The following is a 23,665-nucleotide window of genomic DNA, read 5'->3' on the forward strand; positions in this document are numbered from 1 at the left end:
TTCCCTCTTTGGCAGCTCCTCTTGCATCCAAACCACTATTTTCACTCATTTTATTCCTACAAAATTCTAGACCTTGTTTAACATTGGTCAAGTAACACTCAAGGTAACAACTATTTGGTCATTTTCCTGGAGTCGACCCTGGCTCTCTGAGACAAGGAAGAAGACCTTCTGTCCAGCAGGTTCTGGGCCTCACATCAGGGGGTAGTCACTCTTCCTCTGAGGAAACACTTGGAAATGTGGGTATAAAACACCTTGCTCCCTACCTCCATTCAAATGCAATGCAACAGGCACCCAGGCCAACTTCCTTTCTTTCCCCAGGAAGAGATCTTTCTGCTTTTACCCAGGATTCCACAGGACACTGCTCAGCAACGTCCCCTTTCAGACTTTCCCTCATCCCCAAGACACACCATCTGCAGGTCTGAGGGCTGCCACTGCAGCTGGCTAAAATCTTGGCTTTCTCTGTCCACTGAAGACAAATAAAAAACATGGAGACAGAGTGTGGACGCAATAGAAAGGTGGCTTTAATTCTCAGCCAGCAGAGAGGGGAACAAAGTAGGCTCATGCCTCAAAAACTGAGCCTCCTGTCCATGAGGAATCTAGGGGCTGATGTAAGATGAGGGCTCCCAGTCAGTGATGAGGAACAAAGGTGTTAAGATCTTGATTTCTTCCTCTCAAAGTCAGTCATAGACTGACTTCAGTAACCCATTAATTGAGCCTGGCAGTTTGGAGAATCTGTGGCCTTCTTTCTGATCTGTAACTATAAGAGGAAGGATGTTGTAAGGGTAATCACCAGATACACGATGTATTTAGCATAGAGTCAAAGAAAAATAGATGTGAAGTATAGCTCCTGTGGGCTTCCCTGGTAGCTCAGCTGGTAAAGAATCTGCCTGCAATGCAGGTGACCCCAGTTCTATTCCTGGGTTGGGAAGATCCACTGGAGAAGAGATAGGCTACCCACTCCAGTATTCTTGTCTGGAGAATTCCATGGACTATACATACAGTCCTTGGAGTTGCAAAGAGTCGGACTCAGTGACTTTCACACTTTCATAGCTCCTGTAGAGTTATGGGGCAGGAAAGCAGTCTTAGTTACAGACATACAGAGTTAGGAGCAATTAAAGTTTAAAAAGTAGGAATGTTAAAAAAAAAAAAAGTAGGAAAGCAGTCTTAGTTACAGACATACAGAGTTAGGGGCAGGAAAGCAGTCTTAGTTACAGACATACAGTTAGGAGCAATTAAAGTTAAAAAAGTAGGAATGTTTAAAAAAAAAAAAAAGTAGGAATGTTCAGGCCTGGTTCCTGTTCTCTTTACATTCTTTCTTCTCAGGAAAGGGGGAAACAAACAAACAAACAAAAAAATCTCATTCTTCTTGTTTTCCTTTTTGCTACAACACTACCACCCAGCCTCATCACAATCACCTTCCACAGAAGGAACCCAGTTTCCCAAAGCCCCAAACCTCCCTGGTTCAGGCACCAACACTTGAGTTCTCCTCTTGGAGCCCCTCTTCCCCACCCCTTGTTTCCTTGTTCTGTGGGACTAGGGGATGTCTTTACACCTTCCTCATGTGACTTTGGTTCCTAGACCATCACTCTAGGTGTGGGGGTGTTCTGCTTCTCCTATTGTCCCCACTGCTAACAAGGGCCTTCCATAGAGCAGAGACTCCATGAAATTCTGGGGAATAAATAAGCGAGTGAGCAAGGTGCTTAATCACTCAGACCAGTTTTATCCTACTTTCTTCAATAACTCATGCAAATCCAATGAAACACAGATATTTTAGTTTTATAGAATGACAGAGAAGAAGACAAAAGATTTTAGAATTAACTTAAATTTTTTATTCTTTATTTCCTTTTATTTTTTCCTCATGTCCAGTTGTTTTGGGGATCTTATTTCCCTAACCAGGGACCGAACCTGGGCCCCAGCAGTGAAAGCACTGAGTCCTAACAGATGCATTGTCAGGGAATTCCCAATTTTGCTATTTCTTGACATCCATCAATTTTATTAAGTTCTTTCTCATTTCCAAGAAAATTTCTATTCCAATGAAATGTTAACTTCTTCAGGGTCACAAAATAAAATAGGAGAGTTCCCAATCTCTCTTACAAAACAGCAAAACTCCTATCCTTAAACTAAGCAAGTACCAATACATGTGCAATCAATGGCATTCAAAAAGTTAGATACTGAAGTTTTTTAAGACTTCAACTGAAAAAAACAACATTTGAAAAATTCCTAAAGAAAACAGAGATGAATCTTCATGTCACTGTGGAAAGAAGGAACCCAAAGATGCTACACACTGTGTGCACCCAACTGGCCTGGACCCTCACGACTGAGAAGGCTGACTGCTCCCTCTCCAATCACAGAGGGAAGGATCAGCCTCCCTTCCTGTCCCCAGGACAAGCTGTTGGATGTAGGCCTGGAAGGAGCCTGGCTGCTGCTCTGGCTCAGGGCCCCTCTTCCTCCTCCCTCTCAGCCTTTGAAGATGGGAGTGGGAAGGACCTGGAAGCCCCTTGATTGATTCTGAGCAGATGCTCTAGGACGTGCCACTTGCTGGTCTCTGCATAGGCCCAGGGACCCCACAGGAACTTGTAGTGAGCAGGGTCACTGTGGGGAACCATCTGGTACTCCAGGTATCCCTCCTGCACCCACATTTGGGTCAGCAGCTCCCTGGGTTCTCCATATATGTAGTGCTCCCTTCCAGCATATACACCCATGTCATTCAGGGTTTCCCAGACATCCTCCTCAAGGGCACAGTTGCCCTCCAGGAAGATCATGCCTAGAACCACCACCAGGAAGCTGGTCTTCGGCATGCTGTGCCCATCGCTCACCATTCCCATTGCAGGTGAGGCCCAGGGTGGGGACTAGCACGTAGGTGTGCTTCGTGTGGTCCACCTCCCTCATATCCACACCGAAAACCAGCTGCAGGCAGTCCGAGGCTTGGCAAAAGGCCTCAGGGAAGTGGTGCCCGTCTTCTTTGATGGACCATGTTCAGGGTCTCATCCTTCATGGTCGGCTCCTTGGTGCGATACTTGAGGAGCAGGAAGCGCACCAGCTCCACCACCAGCAGATGCAATGGGTCTGGGTGCGTGAACTGGGCACCTTCCTGGTTCTGCCCAGTGCTCAGCCCCTCCCCATCTTGGCTGCTAGAGGCCTCATCTTCGGATTGGCTCCATGGAGCAGGAGCCATGACAGGGGAGGAGGAGAAGGCACGCCGAGGTCTTGGGGAGGGGGACAAGATGCCTCAGCATCAGCCAACTCCAGCTCCTCCAGGGTGCCCAGGAATAGGACAGAGGAGGAGGAGGAAAGCGAGGAGGAGGGGGAAAGGGATGCAACCTCCTCCTCCTCCTCCTCCACCTCTATCTCATTCTCCTTCTCCACCTCCCCTTCCTCCTCCTCCCCCACCCAAATGAACTGTGCCTCCATTGGGCTCTCAGCCTCCCTTGGGTCCTGAAGGATGGCCTCACTCTTCTCGTGGAGCTCGCTCATTCCAGGCATGATGACTGGGATCAAACCACAGACAGAAATGAGGCAGGGGGACAGATGGGGACCACAAGCCTGGGGGAGAGAGGGGTTGTGCACGGCCTCGGCTGAGAAATCCACCCTGGGTGGTCTGACACAGGCCACTGACAGGTATCCTCTTGAGGGGTGCTCTCTAGCCTCACAGGGGTGCTCCTGCTGGGCAGGCTGTCTGTTGCTAACTCCAAGGAGGAAGTGAGGTGGCTCCCAGGGGTATAGTCAGCACAGTCTGAGGTCCTGGGGCTGATATGGTGGGGGAAATTTGGGCCTTGTGGAGTCCCGTCTGTTCTGGGATGGGAGCCCCCAATGCACACTCAGGGCACCTACCTCACCTAGACTCCTGGCACTGCCTGGACCTCCTCTGCTCTGCAACCTGCGGACACAAGCTTCAGACCTGTGCTTTCATCTCTGGGTTCCTGGAGCCCCTGTGAGAGGAAACAAGGGGGCACCTCAGCTGTAGACTGTGGCATGGCGCTGGGCCACTCAGTGCTGACAGGAGGACTGGGCTGTACTTGGCAAGGTTCCCCCTGTCCTGAGGTGAGTGGTCCCCCCTGTGCTCACAGAGGGCCCTCTACTTCCTCCTGGCAGGGTCTGGGTCCTCCTGACTGTTGTCCTGAGGCAAAATTCTCAAGACAAATTCCTGTACTGAAAGGGAGAAACAGAGAGGCCCTGAATACTGGTCATGCCTGCCCAGGGGCTAACAGGGCTCACAAGGGACAACAAGGGGTGGCCAAACTCTATTGAGTCCCTCTGTGCTGGGACGACGGGCAGTCGGCTCAGTCTCCACCTTGACACCCTGGAAGGCCTAGGGCAGTGCCCTCTGCTAACTGTGACCCATCTCCTTAAGCAACGGCCTTAACATTCATGACAACGGAAGTGAGAGCACTAATGCACCCACCTATTCTGGGCCACCCCAGGGTGACCAAAGGGGCAAGGCAGGCTGGGCTCCAAGTACTGTGTGTGAGAAGGTGTCTCCCCAGTGTTCCCCCTGACCTTTGTGAGGGCCTGAGGTCAGACCCTCAGAGGAAGGCCCCCTGGCATTGACCAACCATCTAGGTGAGCTGGTGGACCTCAGGGCTCTGATGGTTCCTAGGGCTGGCAGGAGGGATTTCTATGGCCCCCTCTTTGTGGTGGGGGTTGGGGTTCCCCACTCCTCCTCAGGATCCTCACCTTGACTCCTGGCGACTCAGGGGCTCCTCCTGCTGCTGAGCAGATATGCTCCCCAGATGGCTTCCCTGCAGCGTCCTCCCCCTGCAGGTCCCCCTCCACATTAGGCACACCCCTCCCCCTGCATTCCCCCCTAACTCTACACGCAGGGCCCCTTCTCTTCTGGGGGAGGCTGCCTCTTCACTATGTCCTCAGGACTATCGGTGTGATTGCCATGCAGCCTGGCCTGACCCATGCTGACGGATTCCCCCAGAAGCCTGAGCCTCCCAGAGCCTCCCACGAGCCATCCCCCGCCCAGAGCCGTCCAAGCACCTTGGCAAAAAGAAAGCACATCACCCTGGCCTTCCTGCTGGGCTCTGGCCGGGGTACAGCTGACGCCCTGCAGGTGGGTTTCCTTCTCTTTGAGGGAGGGACCCGGCAGTCCTCCCCATGGTTGGGCTCAGGCCTTTCCCACCTGGGCTCACCCTGGAATCCCTTGGACTCAGGCCCCATAAACCCCGAGGCGTTGAGGTTAGGAGGGAGTGTTTCCTAGTCCTATTCGGGATCCTCCCTCACTGTCTGACAGAGCCCAGACCCCTTGCTCTGCCTACCAGCAGCCTCCTGACTCCTCAATCCAGACCTTCAGGTGATCCAAATGGAGAGGCTGCCCTCGGGGGCTGCACTTGGAGCCAGACACCCAGACTCCAGGGTAACAGCAGGGACGAAGAGGGGGCTGCTGGGTTCTGAAGTCCAGGGGCCGACTCTCCCTCAGGGTCTCCAACTAATACCCCTGCAGGTCCTGGGTGGCCTGTCTTCATCCAGACATCCCGCTCTTCACACCAGGGCCCCAGCCTCTCTAAGACCTGGATGCGGAAGTTGGGACCACATTTGCTCCTCTCACCTGGCGGTCTCCCACGCCTGGCGGCAGGGGCGTGTTTTGCTGGATTCGCCTCTGTTCTGGGGCCTGGGGCCCCCTAAGTCCTCCCTCAGTGTCCTCACTTTCATTTTGTTCGCATGTAACCCCCCCCCCCGCCCACCTGAGTGCCCACCCCATCCCGGGTTCCCAGTCTCTCTGGGACCCAGATGAGGAAGTCAGCACAGGCTGCCACGTGCTTATCTCATCCCGCGGCCTCCCACAGCTGAGGGCAGGGCCAGTTTCTCTGGGACACTCCACCCTCACCCATATTCTGGAGTCCAGGGTCCCCTCAGTACTCCCTCAGGGTACTCACTTTCAGTCCCAGTAGTTCCTAGACTTCTCATTTGCCCACCTGAACCCCCACTCCCACCCCCATTGCATCAAGTCCTAATCTGGCTGAGACCTAACGCGAAAGTCAGGACACCCTGCCACGTGCTCATCCACCTGGGTCCTCCCAGGCCTGAGGGCAGGGGTGGGCTTCTCTGGGATGCCCCACGTTCCTACTGCTCCACTTTTCTGGGCTCTAAGAGCCCTTCACTCCTCCCTCTGCTCCTCATCTTGGCTCCTTTCAGGACTTGGGCTTGTCCCTCTGCCCACTTGAATTTTCTGCCCTGAGACCCAGGCCCTTCCCCTCTGGTCCCCTGAGGTGGGACGGAGGGACCCATTCTGACGAGCCTGCTCAGGGTCTCCTAGGGAGGACTCGGATCCTGTGAGGTCTTAATCCTCCCTCAGGCTCCTCCCCCTGACTCCCTCATAGGGCCGGCACCAGCTTCCTCTCTGAGGGACTGGACCCTCCTCCCAGACCCAGGCCCACATTTTCTCAGACCTCTGAGGCAGACAGAAGTCGGGTGACATCACATGGTGACCCGTGACTTAGGGACTCCCGGGGCTGAGCTGGGAGTGGAGCTGGATTCTCTGGACCCCCTGGGAAGATGCCCCCTCCCCAGAACTCACTCCTGAGGGTACTCACTTGGGAGACCTTGAGTAAAGGCTGGCTGCAACGGGCTCCCTCCAGGTCAGGTCTGCGCCTCTGTCCAGCTGCCCCATGAGCACAGAGTGACTCTGCATCCCAGACTGGAAGCTGGGTGGGGGGGCGCAGCACCCCTGACTGCGGAGGAGGGTCCCAGAGGAAGCACACTTTCCAGTGTTGCCTCTCTGCCCACAGCCAGACTTAGTTTGTTCTAAGATTCCTTCTCTGTATGGAAGAGGTTGAGCAGCAGGGTCTGGAGAGGTCTTTTGAATCAAGTTTTCTAACTTTTCATAGTTCAGAGCACTGATTTTCACTCTCTTGAGCTGCATTCAGAGTCAGAAATATATTTCACATCTTGCCAAATTTCAAGAAAGAACATCTACTCTTACGCTGCCTGATTCACTCTGATGCTCAATGCTATTCTCTTATTTCTAGTCCAATCTTCATCTGCTATTTAAAGCGTACATTTCGGAAAGGCCAGTCCTCACCCTAAGGTGAGGTGATTTCAAGTGGTTATTAGCACAGATGCTGCAGCCCTGCTGACTCAATCATCCCATTCTTTGTGCTGTCCTGATCTTACCCTGTGGCTTCTGGCATCTGTGGTCTGAGACACAGTCTCCCAATTTACACAATGAAATAGGGGCAGAAGCTTAAACTTTCCTGTTTCCCATCCTGTCACCTGCTTCTATGCAGGCTAAAGCTATATAGTTATTCAGTTTCGTTCAGTTCAGTCACTCAGTCATGTCCAACTCTTTGTGACCCCATGGACTGCAGCATGCCAGGCTTCCCTGTGCATCACCAACTCCCGGAGCTTGCTCAAACTCATGTCCATCGTGTCAGTGATGCTATCCAGTCATCTCATCCTCTGTCTTCCCCTTCTCCTCCCACCTTCAATCTTTCCCAGCATCAGGGTCTTTTCCAAGGAGTCAGTTATTCCCATTAGGTGAGCAAAGTATTGGAGTTTCAGCTTCAGCTTCAGTCCTTCCAAGAAATATTCAGGACTGATTTCCTTTAAGATTGACTGGTTGGATCTCCTTGCTGTCCAAGGGACTCTCAAGAGTCTTCTCCAATGCCATAGTTCAAAAGCATTAATTTTTTGATGCTCAGCTTTCTTTATAGTCCAGCTCTCACATCCATACATGACTACTATAAAAACCATAGTTTTGACTAGATGGACATTTGTCAGCCAAGTAATATCTGCTTTTTAATATACTGTCTAGGTTGGTCATAACTTTTCTTACAAGGAGCAAAGGTCTTTTAATTTCATGGCTGCAGTCACCATCTGCTGTGATTTTGGAATCCCAAAAATAAAGTCTCTCAAAATTTCCCATGTTTCCTGTTATTTGCCATGAAGTGATGGGAGTGGATGCCATGATCTTAGTTTTTTGAATGTTAAGTGTTAAGCCAACTTTTTCAGTCTACTCTTTCACTTTCATCAAGAGGCTCTTTAGTTCTTCTTCACTTCCTGCCATAAGGGTGTCATCTGCATATCTGAGGTTATTGATATTTCTCCTGGCAATCTTGATTCCAGATACATTTTACTTCATTCATTCTCCCTTCTTAGTTTCTCAGGATTTCTTTTGGGAACAGAAGACAGAAGCTCAAGATTGACTGTCTTATTGGTAGGTAAATTTATAGCACTAATCCTGTAAATCTATACAAAAGGAGAAATGACATTGCCCCAGTATTCTGTTTCCCATCATTGGATATGATCTATTGCTCTATTTATTTGGCAATTCTTGAAACCTGAGTCTACCAGTAAGCTTGTGTGCTGCTGCTGCTGCTGCTGCTAAGTCGCTTCAGTTGTGTCCGACTCTGTGTGACCCCATAGACGGCAGCCCACCAGGCTCTGCCATCCCTGGGGTTCTCCGGGCAAGAACACTGGAGTGGGTTGCCATTTTCTTTTCCAATGCATGAAAGTGAAAAGTGAAAATGAAGTCGCTCAGTCGTGTCCGACTCTTTGCAATCCCATGGACTGCAGCCTACCAGGCTCCTCTGCTCATGGGATTTTCCAGGCAAGAGTACTGGAGTGGGTTGCAATTGTCTTCTCTGTAAGCTTGTGTAATGCCTCCTAAAGACCTTGCCTACATATTTGTTAGGATTCTTTTTAGATAACTTTTGAAATTTACTGCCATTTTAAAATGAGGCATTTTCTATTACATGTTCTACATGGTTATTGCTCTTGCAGGGCAAAGCACTTCATTTAGCTGTGGTAATATTCCACCCCCTATTTTTCTGAAGTTTCTTATTCATTTGACTATTCCAGGTCCTCATTCCTTTGAATTTGCTAGATAGATGATCGTGCTACAATATGAAATAGTAACTTTTTTCAGTATGCGTATTTCTTAGACAGGATAGATAACATACTTCTAGGACTTGTCCCTAACAAGAACGCTTCTAACATTTCACATTGCTGTATGTTTATATAAGTGTATATATGTATAAATATACATGATTTATGGATGCTGCATGTTTATATATGTACACACATATATGTGTGCATAGAGTTATGTATTTATAGTTATTTTAAGTTGCTGATTTATTAAATTCGAATGCATTTTAACAACACTGCATTGTACTCTCTGCCCCATGTTTAACAGTTTGGACATCATATGTCCTTTTGCTTTGTGTATCCCTCATTTACTTTTTGTGGATATAAATGATTTTCCTTCTATCATTTGTTCTTCCTTCATACTTATATGTGGTTGATTATGACTTTCACTGTTCATTTGCTTTTTTCAATGAGATTTTCCTTCGTAATGTTCATAACTGTAGTTGTGGCTTGTTCTTTTCAACTTTGAGAAGTCCTGTTAAAATTTCTTGTAAAGCTTGTTTCATGGTGCTGTCGACTAAAAAAGATGTACAACTTGAGAGTTGCGAGTTAAGTTTTATTTGGGGCAAAATGAGGACTGCAGCCCAGGAGACAGCATCTCAGATAGCTCTGAGAGACTGCTCCAAAGTGGCAGTGGGGGAAAGTCAGTGTATAAGGTTTTGGTGAAGGAGGAGTTCAGTGCCATGAAGCAGTCATTTTACAAAAGGTTTTTGTTAGTCATGAGGATCTGATATCACCATGAAGGGATTTAGTGCTTCTCTAGATATGTGGAGATGCAAGGATTGAGATCATAAAATCTGTTCCTAAAAACACCCAACTATCTAAAGACTTGTCCCATCAGATTCCCTGGAGTACAGAGTGCCTCACTCCACCCTGAGCTCCCTCAGGGATTGTTGAAGGTCAACAGCTACAGCAGCATGGGGTTCAGTTTCCATAGAGGCAGATGGCAAAAGTCTTTTTTGTTCAGTTGTTGGCAATGCTCTTGGTAAGTGTGAATTTGTAGCTGACAGTGCTGAACTCTTAGTTTTGCTTTTCTACAGAACATTTGAACTCTCCTTCAAATTTGAAAAATAGGGTTTCTGGGTAGAACACTCTTGAATGTAGGTTGTTTTTGTTTCAGCATTTTTAAAATAAAGTACCACTCCCTGTGGCCTGCACCATTTCTTCTGAGAAGTCAGCTGATAGCCTAATTGAATTTCTTTTGTAGGTAACTTACTGCATTTCTCCTGCTGCTCTAATATTCGCTCTTTATCTTCTATTTTGGCTATTTTAATTACAATGTGTGTTGATGTGGTCCTCTGGGAGTTGATCCTGTTTGGGACTCTGGGTGCTTCCTGAAATTGGAGGTTTGTTTCCTTTCCCAGAATAGGCAACTTTTCACCTCTTTCATCTTACATTATATTATCTAACCATTTCTCTCTCTCTCTCTTCTCTTTCTGGGACCTCTATAATGCAAAGGTGAATGTGTTTGATGTTGTTGTCCCAGAGGCCTCTTAAACTGTCCTCATTTTTAAAACTTGATTTGGACTTCCCTTTGCCTCAACTGACAAATAATCTGCCTGCAATGTGGGAGACCTGGGTTTGATCCCTGGGTTGGGAAGGTACCCTGGAGAAGGGAAAGTCTACCCACTCCAGTATTCTAGTCTAGAGAATTCCATGGACTACAGCCCATGGGGTTGCAAAGAGTCAGATACAACTAAATGACTTTCACTTTCACTTTTATATGTTCAGCTTGAGTGATTTCCACTGCTCACTATTCAAGTTTTCTAACCTGTTCCTCTGTATCATCTAATATACTCTTGATATCTTTTAGTGTATTTTTAATTTCAGCTGTGGCATTCTTCAGCTCTGTTTGGCTCTTTGTTTTGTTTTCTCAGACTTTGTTGAACTTTTCACTGTGTACATTCATTCTTCTCCCAAATTCTTTCAGCATCTTTATCATCATTACCTTGAAGACTTTATTGGGTAGATTGTTTTCTCCATTTCACCTAGTTCTTCTCCTGGGGCTTTATCTTTTTCCTTCAATTAGAACATATTCTTCTGTCCCCTCATTTTTCCTAATTAGTTTTTTATTTCTATATCTTTGGCAGGTTGGTTTTATTTCTTGATCTTGGAGTAGTGGTCTTTGGAAAGAGACAACCTATGCATCCCAGCAGTCCCCTGCCCTCTTGTCACCAGAGATATATGCTCTAGTGTTGCCCCCGTGGGGACTGCATGGTCCCCTCTCTTGAGGCAGGCTGACTGGTGTGGGCAGCCTGGTAGGCATGACTGACCCCTGGTCTGCTTGGTTGCTGGGTCTTGCCTTGTGCAGAGACTGCTAATCACTGATGGGTGCGGTTGGGTCATAAGGTGTCTGGTTACTGAGAAATGGGTGGTCCCAGGGCTAATGCCAGCCCACTGGTGGGTAGAGCAGTGTTCTGGGGTAGATAGTGACAGGGATTAGGGTTCTCAGATCTAGTGTTAGCCTGCTGTTGTGTGAGGCTCATTCCTGACATAGTTGGTTTTGGGGTCCAGGGTGTCAGGACACACTTTCATCTGAAAATCCAGCTCCCATGGGGTCCTGGGTCTGTTGCTGGCCTACCGGTGGTTGGGCTTGGACCTGACATGGCAGGCTGTACAGCTGCAGAGCATGTGGTCCTGGAATGGGTGCCAGCCAGCTGATAGGCAGAGCTGGTCCCAGGGTCTCTGGTTGCCAGTCTTGGGTTTGCTGAAGTTGGTGCCAGCCCACTGGTGGATGGGGCAGGGTTTGGACCTCTGGCTGCAGGGCTGAAGGTCCCCGGGCTTGTGCAGGCACACTGGTGGGTGAAGCACCATCCTGAGCACCCTGGTGGCAGGGCCAGGTCTTGTATGTGTGGCGGGGGGCAGGGGGGCGGGGCTCTGAGGGTCCTAATACAGCTGACCTACTGGTGGGTGGGACTGTGGCCATGCTCACCTATTTGTTTTGTCTGCTTCTTCCAGGTACTGATGCCAGCAAACTGCCTGGTGGGGCTGAAATGTCTTGTTATTAGGAAGCAAGAGGGAGGTTTTCAAAATGGCACTTGCCAGCACCCATGTCCTTTGGTAGAATGAGCGCCCTCAAGTGGTTGCCACCAGTATCTCCGCCCTAGGGTGAGCTCCATTTACCTACTGTCTCTCCCGGAGCTCTCTGAGATGAGCAGGTGTGTCTCACACAGGCTTTTTCAAATTACTACATCAACACAGGGTCTTGGAGTGGGTGAGATTTTCTGTATGTCCTTGAAGCGCAGAGGTTCTAGTTGCTAAAGCTGTCTGGCTCTCCTAAGAGTAAGACCCGCTTCCTTTCAAACCCAAATGTTTGTGGGCATGTTTTCCTGGTGCATGACCTATAGGCTAGGTTCCCAGCGTGGGGTTCGGACCCCTCACTTCCTGGGAAGAATATCTGCAGTGGTGATTATCCTACCATTTGTGCATTGCCCACCCAGGGTACGGCTCTTGACTAAACCATGAGTCTACCCAGCCTACCCATCCTGATGTGGTTGCCTTTCTATACTATTTATATATAGTATATAATTCTGTACATACTAAATTCTATATATAAAATTATATTATTTTTATAACAGATTAATGCTGAATCCTCAATGTTATGCTGTCCCTCAAGAAGACCATGAGTCACTAATGGTGAGTTGATCACAACATCTCACTTCCACCCTTGAAGGGGGAGAGGTTCATCTTTGCTGAAATTGATAGGTACACATTCTAGATGTGGGTTTCAATTTCCTTTTTGCAGCACCTTGTATGGTGACACTATTTGAAGTCTCACAGAATGCAGGACTGACTGACACAGAACATTTCACAAAATCACCCAGGACCAAGAGACACTCTAATAGCATGTCTTTTGGAGCAGTGGAATGGCCTCTACAAAGCACATGTGCGGTGCACACTGGGATATGAGAGCCCGTGGTGCTGGGGTTTCACTCTCCAGGGACCAGACATGCTCCACATCTGTTATCCTTAGCTCCCCCATGAGGTAAGATACATCGTCCTTGAACCAGAGGGTAGAGTGACCCTAGCGATCACCACTCCCACTGACCCATGACCCCATCTACCACTATTGCCAGTAACTCATAATGCCACCTGCCACCACTCCCAGTGACCCACATGGGAAGTTATGCTTCCGGTCCTTAATATCACCTTCTGTAGTTTTGCAGTGGGACTGTCCAGCCATTAGCCATGTCAACTAAAAAAGATGCACAACTTGAGAGTTGTGAGTTAAGTTTATTTAATTGAAGTACAGTTGATTTATTATGTTGTGTTAATTTCTGTTGTACAGCAAAGTGATTAAGTTGAATTTTAGAACTGCAGCTAAGGGAGTGTGGACTCTAATTATATTGTGTGATTGTATTATATTATCCATTCTGATCTTTTTTTCTTTTTTGGCCAAGCCATGCTACATGTGGAATCTTAGTTATCAGACCAGGGATCAAACATGTGCCTTCTGTAGTGGAAGCACAGAGTCTTAACCACTGGACACCAGGGAAGTCCCTCCATTCCAATCTTAATGGACATTTTAGCTTGTTGCCAGGTTTTTGCCATTTCCCCCCAAATAGTTCTTTATCTCAAGTAGAACTCCTCTTTTTATTATTAAAAAAATGAGGGGAAAATGACATTTTCCATTGTTCACTTTTTCTTAAAAAATATTTCTGCAGGGAAATTGGAGACTCTTTTAGACCACCATCCTCTAAAGAGAACAACTCCACAATAACAATCATTTATCATTCCTTTGTTCTACTACTGATATTTTAGTGACAGCCTAACCTTTATTATTTTAGCAGAAAAGGCTGGAGAACTGGAGTTTCCCCCCTTATTTCTTTTGTATTAAGTTATTAGATTGTTTCATAGGTGAGACAGGAAAATCACAATAAATGAGGTCAGAATTTCAGTTTATTCCATTTGGAATGGCTGCACTCATGAATTCTTGTACAATCTCCTGGTGTGCTTGTTCAACTTTCTATAGGATATCTACCAATGAGTAGAACTGTTTGCAAGGTGTTGGTTAATGCACTAGTTTGGGTCTTCTGAGAAGCAGATGCCAAGGCAGGATTTAGTGTGTGAGATATTTGTTGAGGAGGGGGCAGGAAAAATCAGAGATCGTTCAAGACTTGAGACCTGTGGAAGAAAAGAAAGAAGGAAAAAGGATGGGATAGGACTGCAGCAAAGCGCCAAGAAAATTTTGACTAGGCCAATGCAGGGGTGAGTGGTGCGGAGGGTGTCCTAGAATCAAAATTATCCACCAGAAGAGTCCTGTAATTCTCTGGAGATAAGCCTGCCTTGATACTCCTGGCATGCTTAATCATTGGCTAGGAGAAGTCTGTATAAGCATGGCTTGTGCTGTTGCCTGAAAAAAAGGAAGAAGCACAACCCAAAAGTTGAGAATTATGTTTTTTTTTTTTTTTTTTTTTTGACTTTTTTTAAAATTTTATTTTATTAGTTGGAGGCCAATTACTTCACAACATTTCAGTGGGTTTTGTCATACATTGACACGAATCAGCCATTGAGTTACACGTATTCCCCATCCCGATCCCCCCTCCCACCTCCCTCTCCACCCGACTCCTCTGGGTCCTCCCAGTGCACCAGGCCCGAGCACTCGTCTCATGCATCCCACCTGGGCTAGTGATCTGATTCACCAAAGATAACCCTATATGCAAAAGTTGAGAATTATGTTTTATTGGGCAGAAATGTGTATGCATGTGCTCAGTCACTCAAGTGTGTCCTACTCTTTGTGACCCTGTGGACTGTAACCCACCAGGCTCCTCTGTCCATGGAATTTTCCAGACAAGAATACTGGAGTGGGGTGCCATTTCCTTCTCTAGGAGATTTTCCTGACCTAGGAGTTGAACCCACATCGCTTGCATCTCCTGTATTGGCAGGTGGATTCTTTACCACTAGCTAGTATACTGTGAACTTAAGCCTGGGAGGCATCCTCTTAGGTAGCTTTGAGGGATTGTTTCAGAGATAAGGGAAGATTTGTGAGTTGACCCGTGTAACTAACATTTAAAACACCCGACTCAGGAAGTTTCTCCTTGCTTTGCATCAGGACAGATATTGCACAGCCCTGGTCATGTATGTGTCCCACAAGAGCCAGAGACTATGAAAGAAAAAGAAGGAAACCATGTGCATAATACAGTAGGCCATCAATACCCATGCCTTACTTGTCTTTACCAAAAGTATAATAACCTTGTATTGCAGGTGTCTCCTTTCCCTTACTGAGCTGTGATTAATTTTGAAGAGAAGAGCTACCATGGATTTATCCTTGCAATATACTTCAATATTTTGTGATATTTATCCTTGCAACTGAATTTTGCAACTGAATGCAATTCTTGGCACAGAACAGGTGTTTCATAAATTCTTTTTCTTTTTTAAAAAATATGAATTTATTTATATTTGACTGCACCAGGTCTTAGTTGTGGCATGTGGGATCTAGTTCCCTGACCAGGGATCAAACTTGGGTCCCCTGCTTTGGGAATTCAGAGTCTTGGCCACTGGACCACCAGGGAAGTCCCTGTTTCATAAGTTCATATTGAATGAATGAATGCTGAGGTGTACTTCTAGAAGTTATGCTAATCTGTCTTCCTCATCAGCTCTTTCATAGCCTGTTTCATGTCCTTGTTCCTAAGGCTATAGATAAAAGGGTCACAGTGATCACATGGACCTTTATCACTGAGTAGGTGGATGAAGGGCAGATGTACACAGATATTATAGTTCCATAGAATAGTGCTACAACTGTGAGGTGGGACCCACAGGTGGATAAAACCTTGTACCTGCCTCTCCCAGAAGGGACTCTCAGAACAGCACAGGTGATATAGACATAAAAGACAGTGATGAAGGGAATCATGATCACAAAGGAGCCCTCTGTGAAGGCCAAGAGCTCATTGACAGAGGTGTCAGAGCAGGAGAGCATCAGCAGAGGCTGTACATCACAGAATAAGTGGTGGATGATGCTGGGCCCACGGAAGGAGAGGTGGGCCATGAGGATGGTGTGAGTGAAGGAGAGGAGTTGGGACACCAGCCAGGATGCTGTCATGAGCTGGAAGCAGTGTCTGGGGTTCATGGTGGTGGTATAACGCCATAGGTGACAGGTGGCCACGTAGCAGTCCATGGCCATGGCAGCCAGGGGGAAGCTGTCAGTCATGCCAAAGACCACAAAAAGTACATCTGGGCTAGACACTGGGCAAAGAGGATGGTCCTTCTCTGAGTCAGCATGTTCACTAACATTTGCGGCACAATGACAGTTGTAAAGCAGATGTCCACCAGGGACAGGTTGGAGAGGGGGTGTGGAGGCAGGCATCTCCCCAGATGGCTGTAATGATGACTGAGTTGCCACCCACATTGACCAGGTACATCACCAGGAAGCTGGCAAAGAGCCACACCTGCTGTTTGGTGTCACCGGTCAGTCCCAGAAGGAGGAATTCAGTGATGTGGCTCTGGTTTCCCCTCATTGGCCTTCTGAAAATAAAAAATATAAAGGAATATTAGGTATGTGTTGTGGCTTAGAGTCTTCAGTCTGGTAGAGGAGGTATTGCATAGCTTATTCCAGCTTGTGCATCCCATGAGGGGAGTCATTCATGTGTACCACCATATATTCTATGATATAACTTCATATGATTGGTTTTGGCACACCTTGATTTCAATTCCAACTTTGCATTTGACTCATCTTGAACAGGGTACTTCAACTCTTGTTCCTTATCCAAAAGATAAAACTTAATATCCATCTTCTTTGAGTAAATGGTAAAGGTCAAAAAAACATATTCAGAAAAGATCATTTTGCTTGATTTCCCAAGCTGTATCTAAGATATCCTTTTGCTGTGTCTGGCCTCAGTTATTAATCAGCATGCTAATCTTCAGCTGCCTCCTGGCCAAATGATTCTGGTGATGGACACCAAGTTCCATTTGGGTAGAGAACTGTTGAGGGTGAGTGGCAAATTGGAGAAATGTCTCTGGCAGAGGAAGTCTATTTAACTAACATTGAATCTGGTGATTTAGGGAGATGGGTAGGCATCAAAGAGGAAATAGAGGAACTAAGCAGCAGGTGCTGCTATAGGCAAGAAGCATCCGAAGGGTGGTAGTGTGTGCCATGGAAAATGTGAGAATATGCAGCATTCTGGGGAAAAAAAACAGTGATCTTATTGGGAAGGTGCTGAGCCTCAGAAGTAGGTCATTTCTGTCCCCCAAAGGCAAGAACAGGGGAAACTGACTCCAGTCTGGTAGGAATCGATGCCCTAGTCATCTATCTATCAAGTTGGAACTCAGTCAAAAGAGAACAAGACAAGAACTGATTGGGACATAGAGTTTGAAGCAGCTAGCAGTCATCTGGGTTGATAATGGGACCACTGAGTTACAGACCATGCACTCTCTGTGTCCACCCTTCCTAAGGACAGGATTATTGTCAGAGAAAATAGCACAAAGGAAAGCCTGCAAGTGGTGGTCAAATACTCCCAGAAAAGTGAGGGTAGAGTTAGAGATGCAGATTTTGAGTTAGAGGAAGTCTGCATCCTGTGGGCTTCCCAGGTGGTGCTAGTGGTAAGGAACCCGCCTGTCAATGCAGGAAATGTAAGAGGCATGGGTTTGATCCCTGGGTTGGGAAAATCCCCTGGAGGAGGGCATGACAGCCCACTCCAGTATTCTTGCCTGGAGAATCCCCATAGCCAGAGGAGCTTGGCTGGCTACAGTCCATGGGATCACATAGAGTCGGACACGACTGAGGCAACTTAGCATGCATGCATGGCACATCCTGTATGCCTTGCGTCCTCAGAATCTTTCTGATCCTTCTGAAGGGTCAAAAGTAAAGCGAAGCACTAATGGTATGTTTTTGATGCTTAGTGATCTTGGATGAAAGTCACTGCCCTGCTTAGGATAACTCAGACTTTTTATTTCTCCTTTAAATCACTAACAAGTAGGTGCATACAGTAGCATTGTTTTCTGAAGTATTTCCTTCCTCTCTGAGATACTTAATACTTGGTCCAAACTGAAAGGGACCACTAGGGCATGGACACCACCTGGAGAGGTTTATGATGAAAGCACTACCAAAGTAGGGTTCAAATCTGTTTCACTCCGCATTGTTTTAAGTGACTCGCAAAGGACTTGGCTCATCATAGCAGCATGATGAATACTGACTGACAGATTGAACCAGGTACATCACCCCTGATCACCCCTTGCAAGATTGTGGGTTTTACACTAGCAACATGGAGACTAGTCTCCAGGGATCAGGAGAGTCGATGGGAAAATTTGGTGATTTGGGAATTGGTTCTGGTTCAGATACTTGCTATTTCCCCTGGGAATATTTCTATGTTTCAATCTATTTTCTCACCTGAAAAATGGGGAAAATAAAATATCATCTCTAGAAGTTTATTATTCAGTTCAAATAAGATGGCATATTTGATAGTGGTGAGGTTTTACAACATTATGAATGTACTGAATAACACTAAACTGAACACTTAAAAATGGTTAAAATGACCATTTTATGCTACATATATCTTACCATAATAAAAAAGAATATATTGTAAAAGAAAAAAAAGATGGCATATTTGAAAAGTGTTTGAGATCTACACTCAAGTCCCATGGGCAAAAGAGCCCGGTGGGCTATAGTCCATGGGGTTGCAAAGAATCAGGCATGACTGAGTGAAATCTACAAGGTTCTATGCAAATGTTAATTATACTACTATCAATATTTCTTTTTAGTATTTTGTACCAAAGTGGGTACAGCTAAAATATAGTAGATGCAGTCTAGAGGGAGTCAGGCAGAAGGTAAGGGGGCTAGTGTGTTTAGGGGGAGGAGATAGAAGTGGTCATTGAAAGGGAGGTAAGTGCTCAGCTGGAGGTGGAGGTGAGAAAGGAACAGCAGGGTGCATATCTAGAACTAAATTGGTCTTTCCAGGGAAACAAGGTATTAACTAATTTAAAAAATTGAAGTGATAATCAAAACCATTTTCCTCTCAAAAAACCTCAACCCCAAATGGTTTGAAGGTAAATTATACCAAAATTTCAAGAACATCTCATGATACAATAATCCTGCTCCTATGTGGATATTCCAGAGAAATTCCCATCCAGGCAGATAAAAGCTTATGAATGAAGATGTTCTTGCACACTCATTCACAGTCAAGGGGTGCTCGCGGCAATCCGGGTGTCCATCACTGGGATGGCAAATGTGACAGAAGAGTGCTGAGGGGTACAATGCACCTATTTATTTATTTAATTTTATTTTTGGCCAAGCCATGGGGCATGTGGGATCTTAGTTCCTCCATCAGGGATCAAACCCGTACCCCCTGCCTTGAAAGGCAAAGTCTTAACACTGTACTACCAACGAAGTCCCGAATGCAGCTATTTAGAAGCAACTGACTAGAAGTATTGATAGCAATACTGATAGATTTTGAAAACATAATCTGAGTGAAAAAGTAAGACAATAATTGAGATCTATAGCACAAAATGATTTATATATACATTAAAAATGCAACATCATGATAGTCATTTCATAATGTATATCAAAACATCACATGGTATAGCTTAAAATATTTAAAAATGCAACAAATCAGGAAGTCTGTCTATACACAATGTTTAAAGTTAAGCATGTCACCATGGAGGAGGGCAGGAGGAGTGGGGCATTGGTATATAAATTCATGTGTGATTGAGGAAGCAAATAAAACAAAAAAGGGTCCCAGTGTTGGCAATATGAACTGAGGTGTGTGGTTAATTTAATCTTTTGCATCTGAGCTCTATGAATAAGGAAAAGAATACTGTATCAAGTCTTAACTTGAACTCAGGGGCCTTTTCTTCTACTTTTCAGAGCATGAACCCATCAGGAACACAGATGCTAGGTCATCCAACTGTAGCAGTGCTAGTAAACAGTGTCTGCTGCCTCCTAAATTGTGTCCCTTGATCCTTCACAATCAAAACTGGATTATGTCTATGTCTTGGATTGAAATGCTGGAGTCAAGGGTTCTACTAAGCCTGTCAGTACCAGCATCCTCTGTTAGCTGACTTTACTCTTTGCTAGTGATGTTAGTTATGCTTTTCCTTCATGGTATGATTCACTGATTCATAATTACTCAGCACATTTTCACTGCATGCCAACCAAGGGGCTCAGAAGAACCAAATCGCAACATGTCCCCAGGCTTATTCTCTGGGTGAAATTTTCCCAGTCTCTTCCAAACCTTACCCAGTAGGACTTGGCATCATTCCACCATCTATAGTCACCTTTTGGAACAACTGTTTGGCATGGCTGAAGCTCCCTATGTGATGGCCAAGTATTTTCTTTTAGACTGTAAACTTCTGGGGGAAATTTGTAAAAATTTAGGATGTTGATGGAAGTGATCTTAAGAAGTTATCCATTTCATAGATTTCCAAACTGTGCTTTCTTGGGGGACTCAGAGGCCATGCCAAGAGGGGCTGAGAAGCTGAACGGAATTCTGAATGGAAAGGACTCTAGGTCTCTTCCTCTTTTATTGGAGCAATTCTGCTATCTAGTGTTTTACACATTGCATTACTTCAAGAAATATTAGGAAGATGTATTTGAAAACAACATACTCGCTTTACGTAGGGAAAACTTGAGGCTCTGAAAGGGAGTGATTTACCCAATATCTCAATCTCCCGTTACTAGCCTTATGGGCCAACTTATGGCCCATACTGTTCTGAAGATGCTCAGAGGCTGGAGTGAGGCCATAATATCTGGAGTCTTCCACAGTAGCTCTGGTTTTGGGGACAACCAAGGGCTAGACTGGGCCAACAGAAGCTGGATTCTACCTGACAGCATCAGGGCAGTTACATCTATCCTATCTTAAGTACAGAGCTTCCTTCCTTGGGGTCTTACCCACCAAGAACAAATCGTTCTTGTTTTTATGTAAATGGGGAAGGAGAAACAGAGAAGTATGGAGACCACTGGACCTGGTTTGTAGTCTCAGCCATGCTGAACCTCATATTACATCCTTGTAAAAAGAGGGTGTTTTGCAAAATGATCTCTTAGCTTCTAATACATCAGGATTTGTAGGATGAAGACATAGTGATGAGGCTGAATATAATGGCTACTTAGAAAAGGGATGATGACCTTTGGGGTGACCATTAATGAGTCCAGGCATCTTCTCTTCAGTCTCATTGACCTTGGTGATTAGAGGAGGAAGATGGAGGTAGGGAGCTCAGTAGAGGTCTCATATCAAGTGAGGAAAGAAACTTTCCAGGCTTTATGTGGGAGCTGATGGGAATCACTAGACCCTGAGAATTGTGACTGTGGTTGTCATCTCAGACACCTCTCTCTTTCTCCCTTTAGAGAAGTAATCTTTCAATATAGCCCGAGGCATCTGGGTCCCAAGTTTGTCTCACTCTTCAGCTACCATCACTGGCCTCTGAAGATTTACTCCAATGATGAGGAAGAGTGGGGACCCAAAAGGAGGTGATTGCCCTCTACATAACCTCACCTCAAGGAGACATGCAGTCATTCCATCTACCACTCCCAGGGAGCTCATTAAGAAGGAAGGCTTGGGAGAAGAGTAAAGACTGTGGAAACTTAGGATTCTGGGGTGATAAGTTTCTTCAAATCTTTGATAATTCATGGCTTCTTATTATTATGATTTTGAAGGGGGTGGAGGTATGTAACTAGAGAAGGCTTGGACCTGGGGCCATCCCTGGGATGGAGGAATGATGTGTGGTACCATGGAAAAGATCTTGAAAGTACAGATTCCTGGGCTCTAGTCAGCCAATTAGTTGTGATTTGAGGCAAATTCTTAGCCTCTCTGAATTTTAGGTTCATTATTTATAACATGGGTTTTTTAGTACCTGTGTACCAGACAGCATTGACTGGAGAAGTACATAAGCTCAAGAATAAGAATATGTTCACATAATAGCAACCATATATTGATCATAGCATTTTATATGCAGCTCTTCAAATACAGTACCCTTGTTTTAACGAATGAGGGAAATGAGACTCAATCTCACCAAATAACTTGCCCAGAGTCACATAGTTTGGAAGTACTGCAGCTAAGTTCAAATTCAACGGTGTCTTGCTCCTAAGTTCCACACTTCCTTTACTTTGTCATGCAGAAAGTACACCTGAGAATGTCTGTGATGACTCCATCTCACTGATGTGAAGTGATATCTCATTATAGTTTTGATCTGCATTTCTCTAGTAATTAGTGATGTTGAGCATCTTTTCATGTGTCTGTTGGCCATCTATATGTCTTCTTTGAAGAAAGATCTATTTAGGAATTCTGCCCATTTTTAATTGAATGGGTTGTTTTTTTGTTTTGTTTTGGTTTTTTTTTTTTTTTTTTTTGCTGTTGTTGAGTTGTATGAACTGTTTATACATTTTGGACATTAAACCCTTGTCAATCACATCATTGATATTTTCTCCCAGTCCATAGGTTGTCTTTTTGTTTTGTTTATGGTAACTGGGAAAAAAATGCCAGAGTAACTGGGAGAAAATGCCAAAGATGTGACTGACAAGGGCTTAATTTCTGTGAGAGGGATTCCCAGGTGGTGCTAGTGGTAAAGAACACACCTGCCAAAGCAGGAGACATAAGAAATGCTGATTCGATCCCTGGGTCAGGAAGATCCCCTGAAGAAGGAAATGGCAACCCACCCCAGTATTCTTGCCTGGAGACTTCCATGGACAGAGGAGCCTGGTGGGCTACAGTCCACAGCATCACAGAGTCAGACACGACTGAAACCGACTTAGCACATAGCACATTTTGTGAGAAGGCTTTAAGTTTGATTAAGTCTCATTTGTTTATTCATTTCTACTGCCTTGGGAGACTCACCTAAGATGCACATTTTTTTAGCTTTATTGAGTTATACTTGACAAATACAAACTGTATGTTTAAGGTGTACTATTTGATGTTGTCATATGTGTGTACATTGTGAAATGATCACTGCAATCAAGCTAATTAACATTCATAACCTCATACAGTTAGCTTTTGTGTCTGTGTGTGTTTGTATGTATGTGTGTGTGGTGAGAACACTTAAGATCTACCTTCTTTGCAGATTTCAAGTATACAAGACAGTATCATTAACTTTAGTCACCATGCTCTACATTCAGTACAGTTCAGTTCAGTCGCTCAGTCATGTCCGACTCTTTGTGACCTCAGGGACTGCAGCATGCCAGGCTTCCCTGTCCATCACCAACTCCCAGAGCTTACTCAAGCTCCTGTCCATTGAGTCAGTAATGCCATATAACCATATCATCTTCTGTCGTCCCCTTCTCCTCCCACCTTCAATCTTTCCCAGCATCAGGGTCTTTCTAAATGAGTCAGTTCTTTGCATCAGGTGGCCAAAGTATTGGAGTCTCAGCTTCAGCATCAGTCCTTCCAATGATTATTCAGGACTGATTTCCTTCAGGATGGACTGGTTGGATCTCCTTGCAGTCCAAGGGATTCTCAACAGTCTTCTCCAACACCACAGTTCAAAAGCATCATTTTCCAGCACTCAGCTTTCTTTATAGTTCAACTCTCACATCCATACATGACTCCTGGAAAAACCATAGCCTTGACTAGATGGACCTTTGTTGGCAAAGTAATGTCTCTGCTTTTTAATATGCTGTCTAGGTTGGTCATAACTTTTCTTCCAAGGAGCAAGCATCTTTTAATTTCATGGCTGCAGTCACCATCTGCAGTGGTTTTGGAGCCCTAAAAATAAAGTCTGCCACTGTTTCCATTGTTTCCTCATCTATTTGCCATGAAGTGGTGGGACCAGATGCCATGATCTTAGTTTTCTGAATGTTGAACTTTAAGCCAACTTTTTCACTCTCCTCTTTCACTTTTATCAAGAGGCTCTTTAGGTTCTTTGCTTTCTGTCATAAGTG

At 45.6% G+C, this 23,665-nt stretch overlaps 2 pseudogenes; both read right to left on the minus strand.

The window, feature by feature from the left end:
- Positions 1-2,432: 2,432 nt before the first annotated feature.
- On the minus strand, positions 2,433-3,483 carry LOC136154651 (melanoma-associated antigen 9-like; annotated as a pseudogene).
- A 7,962-nt stretch (positions 3,484-11,445) lies between these two features.
- On the minus strand, positions 11,446-16,322 carry LOC136154652 (olfactory receptor 1f45-like; annotated as a pseudogene).
- Positions 16,323-23,665: the final 7,343 nt, after the last annotated feature.

The sequence above is a fragment of the Muntiacus reevesi genome, chromosome X, assembly GCF_963930625.1.
Source record: "Muntiacus reevesi chromosome X, mMunRee1.1, whole genome shotgun sequence".
NCBI classification, from domain to species: Eukaryota; Metazoa; Chordata; class Mammalia; order Artiodactyla; family Cervidae; genus Muntiacus; species Muntiacus reevesi.